We start from the raw sequence: 18,064 nt of genomic DNA, 5'->3' as shown, positions 1-18,064 counted from the left end.
CGCTCTTAACCGCTAGGCTACCTGCCACCCTATGCATGCAATGTCAATGTTGTTTGACTTGTTTGTGTATCAGCACATTGACCTAGTCTCACTGCAACACTGCGTCCATGTTGCTTGACACAGACGTTTTCACAGAACCTTTAGTCAAGGTGAGCTTCGCTCCCACTCAGTCTGTCTTATCAGACTTCCTGGTCTAACTGATTAACTTAATACTCAAACCTTATTGGCCGTTGAAAAGATTCAGTGGAACTCCCAGGGAGGGTTGGGGCACGTCTTTCAAACTTCCAAAATTATTTATTTTATTAGACTTTTTATTTATTAGAACATTCAAAAGTACAACAGTAAGGCTACAATTTATACGATGACATTAACCTGTTAGGGATAGGGGGCAGTATTTACACGGCCAGATAAAAAACGTACCCGATTTAATCTGGTTACTACTCCTGCCCAGTAACTAGAATATGCATATAATTATTGGCTTTGGATAGAAAACACACTAAAGTTTCTAAAACTGTTTTAACCTGTTAGGGCTAGGGGGCAGTATTTGCACGGCTGGATAAAAAAATTTACCCGATTTAATCTGATTACTAATCCTACCCAGTAACTAGAATATGCATATACTTATTATATATGGATAGAAAACACCCTAAAGTTTCCAAAACTGTTTGAATGGTGTCTGTGAGTATAACAGAACTCATTTGGCAGGCAAAACCCTGAGACATTTTCTGACAGGAAGTGGATACCTGATGTGTTGTATTACCTTTAAACCTATGCCATTGAAAAACACAGGGGCTGAGGAATATTTTCGCACTTCCAATTGCTTCCACTAGATGTCACCAGCCTTTACAAAGTGTTTTGAGTCTTCTGGAGGGGAGATCTGACCGAACAAGAGCCATGGAACGATGATGGCCCATTAGACACCTGGCGCGCGAGTTCATGTTGGGTACCCTCGTTCCAATACGTTATAAAAGAGAATGCATTCGTCCACCTTGAATATTATTCATGTTCTGGTTAAAAAAGGCCCTAATGATTTATGCTATACAACGTTTGACATGTTTGAACGAACGTAAATATATTTTTTCCCCTCGTTCATGAAGTGAAGTCCGGCGGGCTTAGATCATGTGCTAACAAGACGGAGATTTTTGGACATAAATGATGAGCTTTTTTGAACAAAACTACATTCGTTATGGACCTGTGATACCTGGAAGTGACATCTGATGAAGAGAATCAAAGGTAATGGATTATTTACATAGTATTTTCGATTTTAGATCTCCCCAACATGACGGCTAGTCTGTATACGTAGCGCGTATTTTTCTGGGCGCAGTGCTCAGATTATTGCAAAGTGTGATTTCCCAGTAAGGTTATTTTTAAATCTGGCAAGTTGATTACGTTCAAGAGATGTAAATCTATAATTCTTTAAATGACAATATAATATTTTACCAATGTTTTCTAATTTTATTTATTTAATTTGTGGTGCTGACTTGACTGCCGGTTATTGGAGGAAACGATTTCCTCAACATCAATGCCATAGTAAAACGCTGTTTTTGGATATAAATATGAACTTGATAGAACTAAAAATGCATGCATTGTCTAACATAATATCCTAGGAGTGTCATCTGATGGAGATTGTAAAAGGTTAGTGCATCATTTTAGCTGGTTTTATGGTTTTGGTGACCCTGTCTTTGAATTGACAAAACATTACACACAACTCTTGTAAATGTACTGTCCTAACATAACTCTAAATTTATGCTTTCGCAGTAAAACCTTTTTGAAATCGTAAAACGTGGTTAGATTAAGGAGATGTTTATCTTTCAAAGGGTGTAAAATAGTTGTATATTTGAAAAATTTGAATTTTGACATTTATTTGGATTCAAATTTGCCGGTCTTGAAATGCACCTGCTGTTGATGGAGTGCACCACGGGTGGGACGCTTGCGTCCCACCTAGCCCATAGAGGTTAATGGTGTCTGTGAGTATAACAGAACTCATATGGCAGGCAAAAACCTGAGAAGATTTCATGCAGGAAGTGGCCTGTCTGACAAGGTGTCGTTCTTCTTGTCTCTGTTTATTGAAGACTGAGGATCTTAGCTGTAACGTGACACTTCCTACGGCTCCCATAGGCTCTCAGAGCCCGGGAAAAAGCTGAACGATATCGAGGTAGCCTCTGGCTGAAACACATTATCGCCTTTGCCTAGTGGCCGATCAGAGGACAAAGGGCTTAGGCGCGTGCCGAAGTCGACCCAGTGATTTATTTTCTTTCGTCTGTTTACCTAATTGCAGATTCCCCGGTCGGAATATTATCGCTTTTTACGAGAAAAATTGCATAAAAATGTATTTTAAACAGCGGTTGACATGCTTCGAAGTACGGTAATTAAATATTTAGAAATCTTTTGTCACGAAATGCGCCGTGCGCGTGACCCTTATTTACCATTCGGATAGTGTCTTGAGCATACGAACAAAACGCCGCTGTTGGAACATAACTATGGATTATTTTGGACCAAACCAACATTTGTTATTGAAGTAGAAGTCCTGGGAGTGCATTCTGACGAAGACAGCAAGGGTAATCAAACTTTTCTTATAGTAAATCGGAGTTTGGTGAAGGCTAAACTTGCTGGGTGTCTAAATAGCTAGCCCTTTGATGCCGGGCTATCTACTTAGAATATTGCAAAATGTGCTTTCACCGAAAAGCTATTTTAAAATCGGACATATCGAGTGCATAGAGGAGTTCTGTATCTATAATTCTTAATATAATTGTTATGCTTTTTGTGAACGTTTATCATGAGTAATTTAGTAAATTGTTAGTAAATTCGCCGGACGTTTGCGGGGGGTATGCTAGTTCTGAACGTCACATGCTAATGTAAAAAGCTGGTTTTTGATATAAATATGAACTTGATTGAACAAAACATGCATGTATTGAATAACATAATGTCCTAGGGTTGTCATTATATGCTAGCTTGAAAAATGGGTGTCTGATTATTTCTGGCTGGGTACTCTGCTGACATAATCTAATGTTTTGGTTTCGTTGTAAACCCTTTTTGAAATCGGACAGTGTGGTTAGATTAACGAGAGTCTTGTCTTTAAAATGCTGTAAAATAGTCATATGTTTGAGAAATTGAAGTAATAGCATTTCTAAGGTATTTGAATAACGCGCCACGGGATTCAACTGGCTGTTGAGTAGGTGGGACGCAAGCATCCCGCCTAGCCCAGAGAGGTTAATGATTTAGCAATGTAAGCAACCAGACAGCAGACAACTTGTGACCACTGTGAAACTTATAACAGGAAAAGGTCTCCCCCACCCAGGGAGGGGAGAAACCTTTAGGCTTGCAGTAGATTATGTAACATGGGGCAGGATATGATAAGCAATGTATGAGATGGAGAAGACTTGTAAATAAGCATTGACAGTGTTAAAGAAGAGGAGGGGCATTTGTAAGGGGTATGACATATGGTATGACCAAATGTCAGGTATAAAAGGCTGTGTACATTGTATGATATTCAGAGCTCTCGTAAATAAACATTCTGACCAATTGTAGGCTGGTTCTCCGTCTGCTTCATTCAACCAGAATCTTACACCCTCTGGGGGGCAGACTGAATAGTTTAATTGAAGTTCGGTTTATGAACATTGGGAACAGAAGTCCCATGACAGAAGGTAGAAACTAGGGCCTGTAGGACCTGCCTTGTTGACAGTGCTGTTAATAAGAAGGTAGAGCAGGGCTTTATTATGGACAGACTTCTCCCCATCTTAGCTACTGTCGTATCAATATGTTTTGACCATGGCAGTTTACAATCCAGGGTTACTCCAAGCAGTTTAGTCACCTCAACTTGCTCAATTTCCACATTATTCTTTACGAGATGAACAGGTGAGCAGTACGCGTCTATGAAATGAGAGCATGAACAGTGTGAGGATCGTTAAAAGTCTTAGGGCTAGGGGGCAGTTTTCGGACGTTCGGAGAGTCTGGCGAGCCCAAAGTAAAATGCCTGTTACTCAGGCCCAGAAGCTATGCATATAATTGGTAGATTTGGAAAGAAAACACTCTGACGTTTCCAAAATTGTTAAAATAACGTCTGTGAGTATAACAGAACAGATATGGCAGGCGAAAACCCGAAGAAAATCCGACCAAAAAATAAATAAATAAAACCAAATCAAATCAAACAAATTAATTTTTATAATTTATTTATAAAGCCCTTCTTACATCAGCTGAGATCTCAAAGTGCTGTACAGAAACCCAGCCTAAAACCCCAAACAGCAAGCAATGCATGTGAAAGAAGCACGGTGGCTAGGAAAAACTCCCTAGGAAAAACTCCAAAGGAAAGGCAAAAACCTAGGAAGAAACCTAGAGAGGAACCAGGATATGAGGGGTGGCCAGTCTTCTTCTGGCTGTGCAGGGTGGATATTATAACAGAACATGGTCAAGATGTTAAAATGTTCATAAATGACCAGCATGGTCAAATAATAATAATCATAGTAGTTGTCGAGGGTGCAACAAGCACGTCCGGTGAACAGGTCAGGGTTCCATAGCCGCAGGCAGAACAGTTGAAACTGGAGCAGCAGCACGGCCAGGTGGACTGGGGACAGCAAGGAGTCATCATGCCAGGTAGTCCTGAGGCATGGTCCTAGGGCTCAGGTCCTCCGAGAGAAAGACAGAAAGAGAGAAAGAGAGAATTAGAGAGAGCATATTTAAATTCACACAGGACACCGGATAAGACAAGAGAAATACTCCAGATGTAACAGACTGTCCCTAGCCCCCCGACACATAAACTACTGCAGCATAAATACTGGAGGCTGAGACAGGAGGGATCAGAAGACACTGTGGCCCCATCCGATGATACCCCCGGACAGGGCCAAACAGGCAGGATATAACCCCACCCACTTTGCCAAAGCACAGCCCCCACACCACTAGAGGGATGTCTCCAACCACCAACTTACCGTCCTAAGACAAGGCCGAGTATAGCCCACAGCGATCTCCGCCATGGCACAACCCAAGTGGGGGCGCCAACCCTGGCTCATATTTTGTAAAGCTATTGAAAACTCCTATGTCCGTCACCCAGATTGCAATTCATAATAGCTTCCACTAGATGTCAACAGTATTTATTCAAGGTTTTGAGGCTTCTATTTTGAAAAATAAATAAATATTTACACTTTCAGTGAGCTGACTGCTTGGGTCACATCAGTGTTTTTGCGCGCGATGGAGAGGGTGCACACTTGCGAATTTGGCATTCCTATTGAACACAGTACTTTCCGTATGAAATATTATAGTTTATTTACATTTTAGACAACCTGAGGATGATATAGACACGTTATTTGACTTGTTTGGACGAAATTTACTGGTAGCTTTTAGAACTTCTTTGTCTGCATGTTGAAGGAGTGGATTTCTGAAGTCATGGGGCCTGCTAAACAGACTATTTTGGCATATAAAGAAGGACTTTATCGAACAAAACGACCATTCATTCTGTAGCTGGGACCCTTGGAATTGCAAACAGAGGAAGATCTTCAAAGGTAAGTGATTTATTTTATCGCTATTTGGGATTCTGTGACGCCTGTGCTTGTTTGGAAAATATGTTGTTGTGGGGTGCTGTCCTCAGATAATCGAAACCTATGCTTTCACCGTAAAGCCTTTTTGATATCTGACAACGCAGTTCGATTGCCAAGATTCTAAGCTTTTAAATGATGTATGACACTTGTATTTTCATGAATGTTTAATATATTTCTATTTTGAATTTGGCGCTCTGCAATTTCACCGGATGTTGTCGTAGGTGTTTCGCTAGTGGTCCGCGAGCCCTAAGAATTATTAAAACCATGTGCCCTGATTTAGTTAAAACTGGTTCCATCAGAGCCCTTACAAAACCTTTTACAACTGATTCATCACTGTCATACCTTATAGGGTCCAGAGATTTCCTGGTTAGGTCAACAGAGATGGACAAACTCTGGGCCCCAGGGCAAAAAAAATTGCCCCCCCCCACTCTGGGACCTATGGTTGCCACCAGTCTGCTTGCCGTTCTCAGTTATCGTCAGGTTCTGTATGTGGATGATCAGGGCTTTATTCAGAAAAAGTTTCTTGGGCTACTTTGATTTGCCAAGTGGGCGATATTTTAATTCCGTGTTTATCTTCATGGACAAACTTGTTGTTCTAACCTACGATGGCTCAGCTTCAAGGGAACGTATCTGCTATTTGTATTTCCAGCTGAGTCCCCTCCTGTTCCATGGTTTAACCTCTATGGGCTAGGCGGGACGAATTCGTCCCACCTACGTAACAGCCAGTCTAATCCAGTGGCGCGATTTTTGAATCGTTTGAAATACTATTACTTCAATTTCTCAAACAGCTTTTTACATTAGCATGTGACGTTCAGAAAAAGCATACCCCCCGCAAACTTCCGGGGAATTTACTAACAGTTTGCTAAATTACTCACGATAAACGTTCACAAAAAGCACAACAATTATTTTAAGAATTATAGATACATTACTCCTCTATGCACTCGATATGTCCGATTTTAAAATAGCTTTTCGGATGAAGCACATTTTGCAATATTCTAAGTACATAGCCCAGCCATCACGGCTAGCTATTTAGACACCCGGCAAGATTAGCCTTCACCATAATAACATTTCCTATAAGAAAAATGTTCTTACCTTTCCTGTTCTTCGTCAGAATGCACGCCCAGGACTTCTACTTCAATAACAAATGTAGGTTTGGTCCCAAATAATCCATAGTTATATCCAAATAGCGTCGTTTTGTTCGTGCGTTCTAGACACTATACGAATGGTAATCCACGGTCGCGCGCATGGCGCATGGCGTGACAAAAAATGTTTAAATATTCCATTACCGTACTTCGAAGCATGTCAACCGCTGTTTAAAACAAATTTTTATGCCATTTATCTCATAGAAAAGCGATAATATTCCGACCGGGAATCTGCAATAAACTAAACAGCCGAATTAAAATACTCCACGGGGCTAATCGCGCACGCGCCTCATTCCATTGTCACCTAATGGGACACTTGGATGAGGTGATAATCTGTTTCAGCCTGAGGCTGCCTCGTCAACCTTCATGATTTTCCCGGGTCCTGAGAGCCTATTGGAGCCCTGGGAATTGTCACGTTACAGCTAAGATCCTTACTCTTCAATAAACAGATGCAAGACGCACGACTCCTTGTCAAACAGGCCACTTCCTGCATGAAACCTTGTCAGGTTTTTGCCTGCCATAGGAGTTCTGTTATACTCACAGACACCATTCAAACAGTTTTAGAAACTTTAGGGTGTTTTCTATCCAAACCTGAACAATAATATGCATATTCTAGCTTCTGAGTTGGTGTAGGAGGCAGTTAAAAATGGGCACATATTTTTTCCAAAATTCTCAATACTGCCCCCCTAGCCCAAACAGGTTAACAAGTGATGACCACTCCACTACCATTGTCAACTACCTCCTCACATGAACTGGAAGCCACGTCTCATGTGGCCCACTCATCCACTGGCACATTGAATGTTTCCTCTCCAAGTACTGTGAGGAAACCCCTGTCAATTTTTCTCTCATGACTTTATGTAGAGTCAATCACAATCACAATCACAATCACATTATTACACATCTATGATTTGACTTCTTGCTTGGACTAACTCATTCTTAGCTCTTTTGTCTCACTGTGTAGTGTTTTTGTGTTATTGTCTTCCCAGTCAAATACTGTCCTGCACTGGTCAAGCCTCTGAACACCTCAACTCATGCCTCATATCCTCATTCAATCACTGCTGTGATCCCTTCCCAAAATGGTGTAAGTAGCCCTCTCATTCCTATTCCCCATAATATTGTACTATAAGTGTCTTTATTAGCCTCTATGGGCTAGGCGGGACGAATTCGTCCCACCTACGTAATCAGCCACTTGAAGCCTGTGGCGCGATTTTCAAAACCTTAAAAATCCTATTACTTCAATTTCTCAAACATATGACTATTTTACAGCTATTTAAAGACAAGACTCTCGTTAATCTAACCACACTGTCCGATTTCAAAAAGGCTTTACAACAAAAGCAAAGCATTAGATTATGGCAGCAGAGTACCAAGCCAGAAATAATCAGACACACATTTTTCAAGCTAGCATATGATGTCACCAAAACCCAGAAGACAGCTAAATGCAGCACTCACCTTTGATGATCTTCATCAGATGACAACCCTAGGACATTATGTTATACAATACATGCATGTTTTGTTCAATCAAGTTCATATTTATATCAAAAACCAGCTTTTTACATTAGCATGTGACGTTCAAAACTAGCATACCCCCCGCAAACTTCCGGGGAATTCGCTAACATTTTACTAAATTACTCACGATAAACGTTCACAAAAAGCATAACAATTATTTTAAGAATTATAGATACAGACCTCCTCTATGCACTCGATATGTCCGATTTTAAAATAGCTTTTGGTGAAAGCACATTTTGCAATATTCTAAGTACATAGCCCAGGCATCACGGGCTCGCTATTTAGACACCCGGCAAGTTTAGCACTCACCATAATCATATTTACTATTATAAAAGTTTGATTACCTTTTGTGGTCTTCGTCAGAATGCACTCCCAGGACTGCTACTTCAATAACAAATGTTGGTTTGATCCAAAATAATCCATCGTTATATCCGAATAGCGGCGTTTTGTTCGTGCGTTCCAGACACTACCCGAAATGGTAAAGAAGGGTCGTGCGCATGGCGCAATTCGTGACAAAAAAATTCTAAAAAATTCTAAATATTCCATTACCGTACTTCGAAGCATGTCAGAGAGGTTAAGAATGATAGATACAGAACTCCTCTATGCACTCGATATGTCCGATTTTAAAATAGATTTTTGGTGAAAGCACATTTTGCAAAATTCTAAGTACATAGCCCAGCCATCACAGGCTAGCTATTTAGACACCCAGCAAGTTTAGCCTTCACCAAAATCAGATTTACTATAACAAAAATGTTATTACCTTTGGTGTTCTTCATCAGAATGCACTACCAGGACTTCTACTTCAATAACAAATGTTGGTTTGGTCCCAAATAATCCATCGTTATATCAAAACAGCGGCGTTTTGTTTGTATGTTCTAGACACTATCCGAAATGGTAAATCAGGGTTACGAGCATGGCGCATTTCGTGACAAACAAATTCTAAATATTCCATTACCGTACTTCGAAGCATGTCAACCGCTGTTTAAAATCCATTTTTATGCAATTTATCTCGTAAAAAAGCGATAATATTCCGACCGGGAATCTGCGTTTCGGTAAATAGAGGGAAAAAAAGAAAGACGGGGGCGACCAGTGTACGCGCCTAAGCCCACTGTCCCCTGATCGGCCACTTGACAAAGGCTATTACCAGGAACACTTGTATGGGCCCTCCCACCGTGGCTGCTTCCAGTTCTTTTCTCCTCAGGGACTGGATCCACACCCAGTCTCCTGGTTGGATTGAGTGAATCATCTTCTCCTGTAATTCACCTGTTGGACACAAAGTCTCGGACATACGGGTTTGGTTAACCATTAGTATATCTTCAACTTCTATGTCTACCTGTTCTGGCCTCCCTAACGCTGGCATTCTATATGGGTTACCTGATCACCTAAAATGTAATCCATTATTTAAAGAGATAGATCCTAGTAAACCAACTACCCTAATCGTGTCCACCCAGTAAGTTGGGACCGCTTCTTCCCATTTAATATACTTATCTATTATAAAAAAGTTTTTTTTTAATTAAGTAGTTCGTTATCCAATAGGCCACAAAGTGTTTCCGAACCTGCTCTACTATCCCCCCTGTTGACACATGGCTCTGCCCATGTGTCAATCTTGCCGCATCTCTAAACAATGACTTAGGTAGTATTGGTAACTTACCATGATACCAAATATCGTCCTTATATAAATTGCTCCTAACTTCTCCCATTTCGAAATCCCTTTCACTGGTGCTCTAGACTGACAATTTTAATATATGTTTTAATTTAATTTATGTTTTTTGTGAACGTTTATCGTGAGTAATTTAGTAAATTCACCGGAAGTTTCGGTGGGTATGCTAGTTCTGAACATCACATGCTAATGTAAAAAGCGGGTTTTTGATATAAATATGAATGTGATTGAACAAAACATGCATGTATTGTATAACATAATGTCCTAGGAGTGTCATCTGATGAAGATCAAAGGTTAGTGCTGCATTTAGCTGTGGTTTTGGTTTTTGTGACATTATATGCTAGCTTGAAAAATGGGTGTGTGATTATTTCTGGCTGGGTACTCTCCTGACATAATCTAATGTTTTGCTTTCGTTGTAAAGCCTTTTTCAAATCGGACAATGTGGTTAGATAAAGGAGAGTCTTGTCTTTAAAATGGTGTAAAATAGTCATATGTTTGAAAAATTGAAGTTTTTGGATTTTCGAGGAGTTTGTAATTCGCGCCACGCCCTATCATTGGATATTGGAGCGGTGTTCCGCTAGCGGAACATCTAGATGTAAGAGGTTATTAAGTCAATCTGCTTTCAGTATAAGAGCTTCCCCTTTGTGGAATACCCTGCCATTAGACACACACTACTGTGATTAAGGTGCACCGTCCCTGTAAAATAAAAATTAACTCAACCTGCAATTCACTTTACTGACCTGACATTGTTCCACGTAATGGAAACAGATTATAATGTTAGAATACATTACTTCCTGCTCAAATTCACTATTGTTAACCTCTTGGGGCTAGGTGGGACGCTAGCGTGCCACCCGTGGTGCACTCCATCAACAGCAGGTGCATTTCAAGAGCGGCAAATTTGAATCCAAATAAATGTCAAAATTCAAATTTTTTAAAAATACAACTATTTTACACCATTTGAAAGATAAACATCTCCTTAATCTAACCACGTTTTACGATTTCAAAAAGGTTTTACGGCGAAAGCATAAATTTAGAGTATGTTAGGACAGTACATTTACAAGAGTTGTGTGTAATGTTTTGTCAAGTCAAAGACAGGGTCACCAAAACCATAAAACCAGCTAAAATGATGCACTAACCTTTTACAATCTCCATCAGATGACACTCCTAGGACATTATGTTAGACAATGCATGCATTTTTAGTTCTATCAAGTTCATATTTATATCCAAAAACAACGTTTTACTATGGCATTGATGTTGAGGAAATCGTTTCCCTCCAATAACCGGCAGTCAAGTCAGCGTCACAAATTAAATAATTAAAATTAGAAAACATTGGTAAAATATTATATTGTCATTTAAAGAATTATAGATTTACATCTCTTGAACGCAATCAACTTGCCAGATTTAAAAATAACCTTACTGGGAAATCACACTTTGCAATAATCTGAGCACTGCGCCCAGAAAAATACGGCGTTCGCGATACAGACTAGACGTCATGTTGGGGAGATCTAAAATCGAAAATACTATGTAAATAATCCATTACCTTTGATTCTCTTCATCAGATGTCACTTCCAGGTATCACAGGTCCATAACGAATGTAGTTTTGTTCAAAAAAGCTCATCATTTATGTCCAAAAATCTCCGTCTCGTTAGCACATGATGTAAGCCAGCCGGACTTCCGTCATGAACGAGGGGAAAAATATATTTCCGTTCGTTCAAACATGTCAAACGTTGTATAGCATAAATCATTAGGGCCTTTTTTAACCAGAACATGAATAATATTCAAGGTGGACGAATGCATACTCTTTTATAACGTATTGGAACGAGGGTACCCAACATGAACTCGCGCGCCAGGTGTCTAGTGGGACATCATCGTTCCATGGCTCTTGTTCGGTCAGATCTCCCTCCAGAAGACTCAAAACACTTTGTAAAGGCTGGTGACATCTAGTGGAAGCAATAGGAAGTGCCAAAATATTCCTAAACCCCTGTGTTTTTCAATGGGATAGGTTTAAAGTCAATACAACACATCAGGTATCCACTTCCTGTCAGAAAATGTCTCAGGGTTTTGCCTGCCAAATGAGTTCTGTTATACTCACAGACACCATTCAAACAGTTTTGGAAACTTTAGAGTGTTTTCTATCCATATATAATAAGTATATGCATATTCTAGTTACTGGGTAGGATTAGTAACCAGATTAAATCGGGTACATTTTTTTTATCCAGACGTGCAAATGCTGCCCCCTAGACCCAACAGGTTAACTAAACAATCTAAAAAATATATAACCTCTACTCCAACAACGTTCTGCCTTTCCTCTATCGTAAGAGTAAAACCAACTTTTCAACTGTCTCTTCTCTTTCGGCTTCACAATTATGAAATGTCCAAGACTTAAAAGTAACATGTAAATTGCCAAACCTACTTTTCAACTTTCGTAGTAAGTTCCTTGTTCTTTTCACCCTCTGCTCTCTTCCTCGTTGTTTCTGTCTCTTTTTCCCCTTCTCAGAATTTAGGAATAATTACTATTGTGACTTTTGATAAGTTATTAGGTCTCACACATAGACAAGTTACTTTTAACTGGTCAGTAAACCTATCTCACACGCACATAATTTTTTCGCTGCTGATATCCTTCTTCAACTTTCTCTCTCTCTTTCTCTACACTTGCCTTCTCGCCTTCTTCTCCAGGCTTCAGACAGCCACACCCTGGCTATGTCTAACCCTCGACCTGCTGTTTCCCTGTCTTGTCCCCACATACCTTATGTATCTTTCTTATCATTAGTCCCGACTTTTCTATGTCCAAACTTCCATCAGATTCATACTTCCTTCTCCACATTGGACTGAAATAAATATTTATTTTATAACATTTAACTCAATATACTGCTCATCTCCAGTTAATTCCTGCACCTCCTTTGAGGGTTTGCCACCCATGGTTATTCAATAACTATTTATTATTAGGCTGCACAATCTATGCGTGTGTTTCTATAATCTGTTATTATCTTTAATCTATGTATATATACTTTTACTCTGTTTCCATTTAAACCTTCTATGTGTATCACAATCTATGTGTTTATCACTCCTCTCTGTGTGGGTGCTCACACTCTATGCACACGATCTCTGTGTATGTGCTTTTCACTTCTCACAATCTATGTGTGTGTGCTTCCTCCTTCCATAGAATAGTCAGACCAATTTTTGCGCCCTGTTAGATCTCGACTACCCTCCCCGCTAATATACTCTAGATCAGTTATCCTTTAGATCTATGCGCATTAGCTTGCCTAATGTATATCGACCAGTTTAACCTTTAGGTCTCAACATTAGATAGTTTACATTGGTAGTGGCCACAGATACCTAGGGTCATTACGGACCCCCCCACACCTTGCCTAGGATGGCTCTACACCCAATTCCTCTCTTCCAATTGCATAGAATACTACCTATATCAGGGTTCTCCACACAATATTCTAAAGACAGGTCACCAGGTTAGTATGCCCCAACGGATATTTCGGTGTTTAACCTGTTAGGGCTAGGGGGCAGCATTGACACGGCTGGATAAAAAACATACCCGATTTAATCTGGTTACCACTCCTACTCAGTAACTAGAATATGCATATACTTATTACATATGGATAGAAAACACCCTAAATTTTCTAAAACTGTTTGAATGGTGTCTGTGAGTATAACAGAACTCAAATGGCAGGTCAAAACCTGAGAGATTCCTTTACAGGAAGTGGCCTGTCTGACCATTTCTGGAACTTCTTTGCCATCTCTATCATTTACTAAGGATCTCTGCTCTAACGTGACACTTCCCACGTCGTCCATAGGCTCTCATAGCCCGGGAAAAAAGAGAATGTCGTCATTCCAGCCCCAGGCTGAAACACATTATCGCCTTTCTCAAGTGGCCCATCAAGAGACACTAGCTTATGCGCGTGACCCCGACCGCCCCCGCCTTTGGGATTTTTTCCTCTGTTTGCCGAAAAGGAGATTCCCTGTCGGAATTTTACCGCTTTTCTACGAGAAAAATGACGTAAAAATTGATTTTAAACAGCGGTTGACATGCTTCGACGTACGGCAATTGAATACTTTGAATTTTATTGTCAGGAATTGCGCCAAGCGCGACACTTCTTTTACTATTTCGGATAGTGTCTGGACGCATTCGAACAAAACGCCGCTATTCGGATATAACGATGGATTATTTTGGACCAAACCAACATTTGTTATTGAAGTAGACGTCCTGGGTGTGCATTCTGACGAAGACAACAAAAGGTAATGACATTTTTATAATAGTAAATATGATTATGGTGAGTGCTAAACTTGCCGGATGTCTAAATAAGCGAGCCCGTGATGCCTGGGCTATATACTTAGAATATTGCAAAATGTGCTTTCACCAAAAAGCTATTTTAAAATCGGACATATCGAGTGCATAGAGGAGGTCTGTATCTATAATTCTTAAAATAATTGTTATGCTTTTTGTGAACGTTTATCGTGAGTAATTTAGTAAAATGTTAGCGAATTCCCGTAAGTTTGCGGGGGTATGCTAGTTCTGAACGTCACATGCTAATGTAAAAAGCTGGTTTTTGATATAAATATGAACTTGATTGAACAAAACATGCATGTATTGTATAACATAATGTCCTAGGGTTGTCATCTGATGAAGATCATCAAAGGTGAGTGCTGCATTTAGCTGTCTTCTGGGTTTTGGTGACATTATATGCTGGCTTGAAAAATGGGTGTCTGATTATTTCTGGCTTGGTACTCTGCTGACATAATCTAATGTTTTGCTTTCGTTGTAAAGCCTTTTTGAAATCGGACAGTGTGGTTAGATTAACGAGAGTCTTATCTTTAAATGGCTGTAAAATAGTCATATGTTTGAGAAATTGAAGTAATAGGATTTTGAAGATTTTGAAAATCGCGCCACAGGCTGGCAGTGGATGTTACGTAGGTGGGACGAATTCGTCCCGCCGGTCCCATAGAGGTTAACACCTAGACTACACTAACTCCCTTATCCACTACATGCAATCATAAAGGTATTACTCCCCAAATCCGCGTAAATAAAGATTTACTGACCTTTGTCTTGTAGGCTGGGAAAAGCAATGTAGGTTGGATTCCGTCACCGTCCCTGTCGACCTTAGATATTTACCGGCCTGATATGGAACCCCAATTTCAGGGGACAGGACAGTTTACGAGTCAATGACCTGCCCGTGCACGGTTTTCGGCGTGTTACCTTAGGAAGACAGGGACAGATGTTGGAATCCGGCTCGAAGAACCAAATTGTCATTGGAATTCTGTTCCCAATGTTCATAAACTGAACTTCAATTAAACTACTCAGTCTGCCCACCAGAGGGTGTAAGATTCTGGTTGAATGAAGCAGACGGAGAGCCAGCCTACAATTGGTCAGCATGTTTATTTACGAGAGCTCTGAATATCATACAATGTACACAGCCTTTTATACCTGACATTTGGTCATACCATATGTCATACCCCTTACAAATGCCCCTCCTCTTCTTTAACACTGTCAATGCTTATTTACAAGTCTTCTCCATCTCATACATTGCTTATCATATCCTGCCCCATGTTACATAATCTACTGCAAGCCTAAAGGTTTCTCCCCTCCCTGGGTGGGGAGACCTTTTTCCTGTTATCAGTTTCACAGTGGTCACAAGTTGTCTGCTGTCTGGTTGCTTACATTGCTAAATCATTAACCTCTCTGGGCTAGGCGGGACGCTTGCGTCCCACCTACTCAACAGCCAGTTGAATCCCGTGGCGCGTTATTCAAATACCTTAGAAATGCTATTACTTCAATTTCTCAAACATATGACTATTTTACAGCATTTTAAAGACAAGACTCTCGTTAATCTAACCACACTGTCCGATTTCAAAAAGGCTTTACAACGAAACCAAAACATTAGATTATGTCAGCAGAGTACCCAGCCAGAAATAATCAGACACCCATTTTTCAAGCTAGCATATAATGTCACATAAACCCAAACCACAGCTAAATGCAGCACTAACCTTTGATGATCTTCATCAGATGACAATCTTAGGACATTATGTTATACAATACATGCATGTCTGTTCAATCAAGTTCATATTTATATCAAAAACCAGCTTTTTACATTCGCAGGTGACTAGCATGTGACTAGCATTCCCACCGAACACTTCCGGTGAATTTACTAAATTACTCACGATAAACGTTCACAAAAAACATAACAATTATTTTAAGAATTATAGATACAGAACTCCTCTATGCACTCGATATGTCCGATTTTAAAATAGCTTTTCGGTGAAAGCACATTTTGCAATATTCTAAGTAGATAGCCCGGCATCACAGGGCTAGCTATTTAGACACCCAGCAAGTTTAGCATTCACCAAAGTCAGATTTACTATAAGAAAAATGTCATTACCTTTGCTGTCTTCGTCAGAATGCACTCCCAGGACTTCTACTTCAATAACAAATGTTGGTTTGGTCCCAAATAATCCATAGTTATGTTCCAACAGCGGCGTTTTGTTCGTGCGTTCAAGACACTATCCGAATGGTAAATTAGGGTTACGAGCATTGCGCATTTCGTGACAAAAAAAATCTAAATATTCCATTACCGTACTTCGAAGCATGTCAACCGCTGTTTAAAATCAATTTTTATGCCACTTTTCTCATAAAAAAGCGATAATATTCCGACGGGCAAAGCCTGTTTACATTCAACGAGAGAAAAAGTAAAAGCATGCTATCCCCTCATGCACGAGCCTCGTCTAATGGCCGTCTGATAGAGCACTTGCCAAACGAGCAAATGTGTTTCAGCCTGGGCATTGAATTACGTCATTCAGCTTTTTTCCCGGGTTCTGAGAGCCTATGGGAGCCGTAGGAAGTGTCACGTTACAGCTAAGATCCTGAGTCTTCAATAAAGAGAGTCAAGAAGCTCAAGGAATGGTCAGACAAGAACAACAACACCTTGTCAGACAGGCCACTTCCTGGTGAGAATCTTCTCAGGTTTTTGCCTGCCATATGAGTTCTGTTATACTCACAGACACCATTCAAACAGTTTTAGAAACTTTAGGGTGTTTTCTATCCAAAGCCAATAATTATATGCATATTGTAGTTACTGGGCAGGAGTAGTAACCAGATTAAATCGGGTACGTTTTTTATCCGGCCGTGTAAATACTGCCCCCTATACCCAACAGGTTAAGCTTCAACTTTTCCGACACACACACATTAGTACATTCGTCTTATAATCACTGGGTTATACCTTTTCATGGTGAAATAATTGAGTCAAACCTTTAACCTGTTAGGGCTAGGGGGCAGTATTGACACGGCTGGATAAAAAACATACCCGATTTAATCTGGTTACCACTCCTACCCAGTAACTAGAATATGCATATACTTATTACATATGGATAGAAAACACCCTAAATTTTCTAAAACTGTTTGAATGGTGTCTGTGAGTATAACAGAACTCAAATGGCAGGTCAAAACCTGAGAGATTCCTTTACAGGAAGTGGCCTGTCTGACCATTTCTTGAACTTCTTTTCCATCTCTATCATTTACTAAGGATCTCTGCTCTAACGTGACACTTCCCACGTCGTCCATAGGCGCTCAGAGCCCGGGAAAAACAGAATGTCGTCATTCCAGCCCCAGGCTGAAACACATTATCGCCTTTCTCAAGTGGCCGATCAAGGGACACTGGGCTTAGGCGCGTGACCCGACCGCCCCCGCCTTTGGGATTTTTTTCCTATGTTTGCCGAAAAGGAGATTCCCTGTCGGAATATTATCGCTTTTCTACGAGAAAAATGTCGTAAAAATTGATTTTAAACAGCGGTTGACATGCTTCGAAGTACGGTAATGGAATATTTAGAATTTTATTGTCACGAATTGCGCCATGCGCTCGACACTTCTTTACTATTTCGGATAGTGTCTGGAACGCACGAACAAAACGCCGCTATTCGGATATAACGATGGATTATTTTGGACCAAACCAACATTTGTTATTGAAGTAGCAGTCCTGGGTGTGCATTCTGACGAAGACAACAAAAGGTAATCAAACTTTTATAATAGTAAATATGATTATGGTGAGTGCTAAACTTGCCGGGTGTCTAAATAGCGAGCCCGTGATGCCTGGGCTATGTACTTAGAATATTGCAAAATGTGCTTTCACCAAAAAGCTATTTTAAAATCGGACATATCGAGTGCATAGAGGAGGTCTGTATCTATAATTCTTAAAATAATTGTTATGCTTTTTGTGAACGTTTATCGT

At 40.1% G+C, this 18,064-nt stretch overlaps 1 long non-coding RNA gene across 1 annotated transcript; it reads right to left on the bottom strand.

Annotated features, from left to right (window-relative positions):
- Window positions 1–10,470: 10,470 nt before the first annotated feature.
- Window positions 10,471–15,142, bottom strand: LOC123732109 (uncharacterized). Its single transcript, XR_006762966.1, has 3 exons — window positions 14,800–15,142; window positions 12,093–13,335; window positions 10,471–10,654 (listed from the first exon to the last, which is right to left on the bottom strand). It is a non-coding gene; the product is annotated as an uncharacterized lncRNA (long non-coding RNA).
- Window positions 15,143–18,064: the final 2,922 nt, after the last annotated feature.

This window comes from Salmo salar, unplaced genomic scaffold (assembly GCF_905237065.1).
Source record: "Salmo salar unplaced genomic scaffold, Ssal_v3.1, whole genome shotgun sequence".
Classification (NCBI taxonomy): Eukaryota; Metazoa; Chordata; class Actinopteri; order Salmoniformes; family Salmonidae; genus Salmo; species Salmo salar.
The sequence above is the reverse complement of the archived record's forward strand: the minus strand, read 5'-3'. Positions and strand labels throughout refer to the sequence as shown.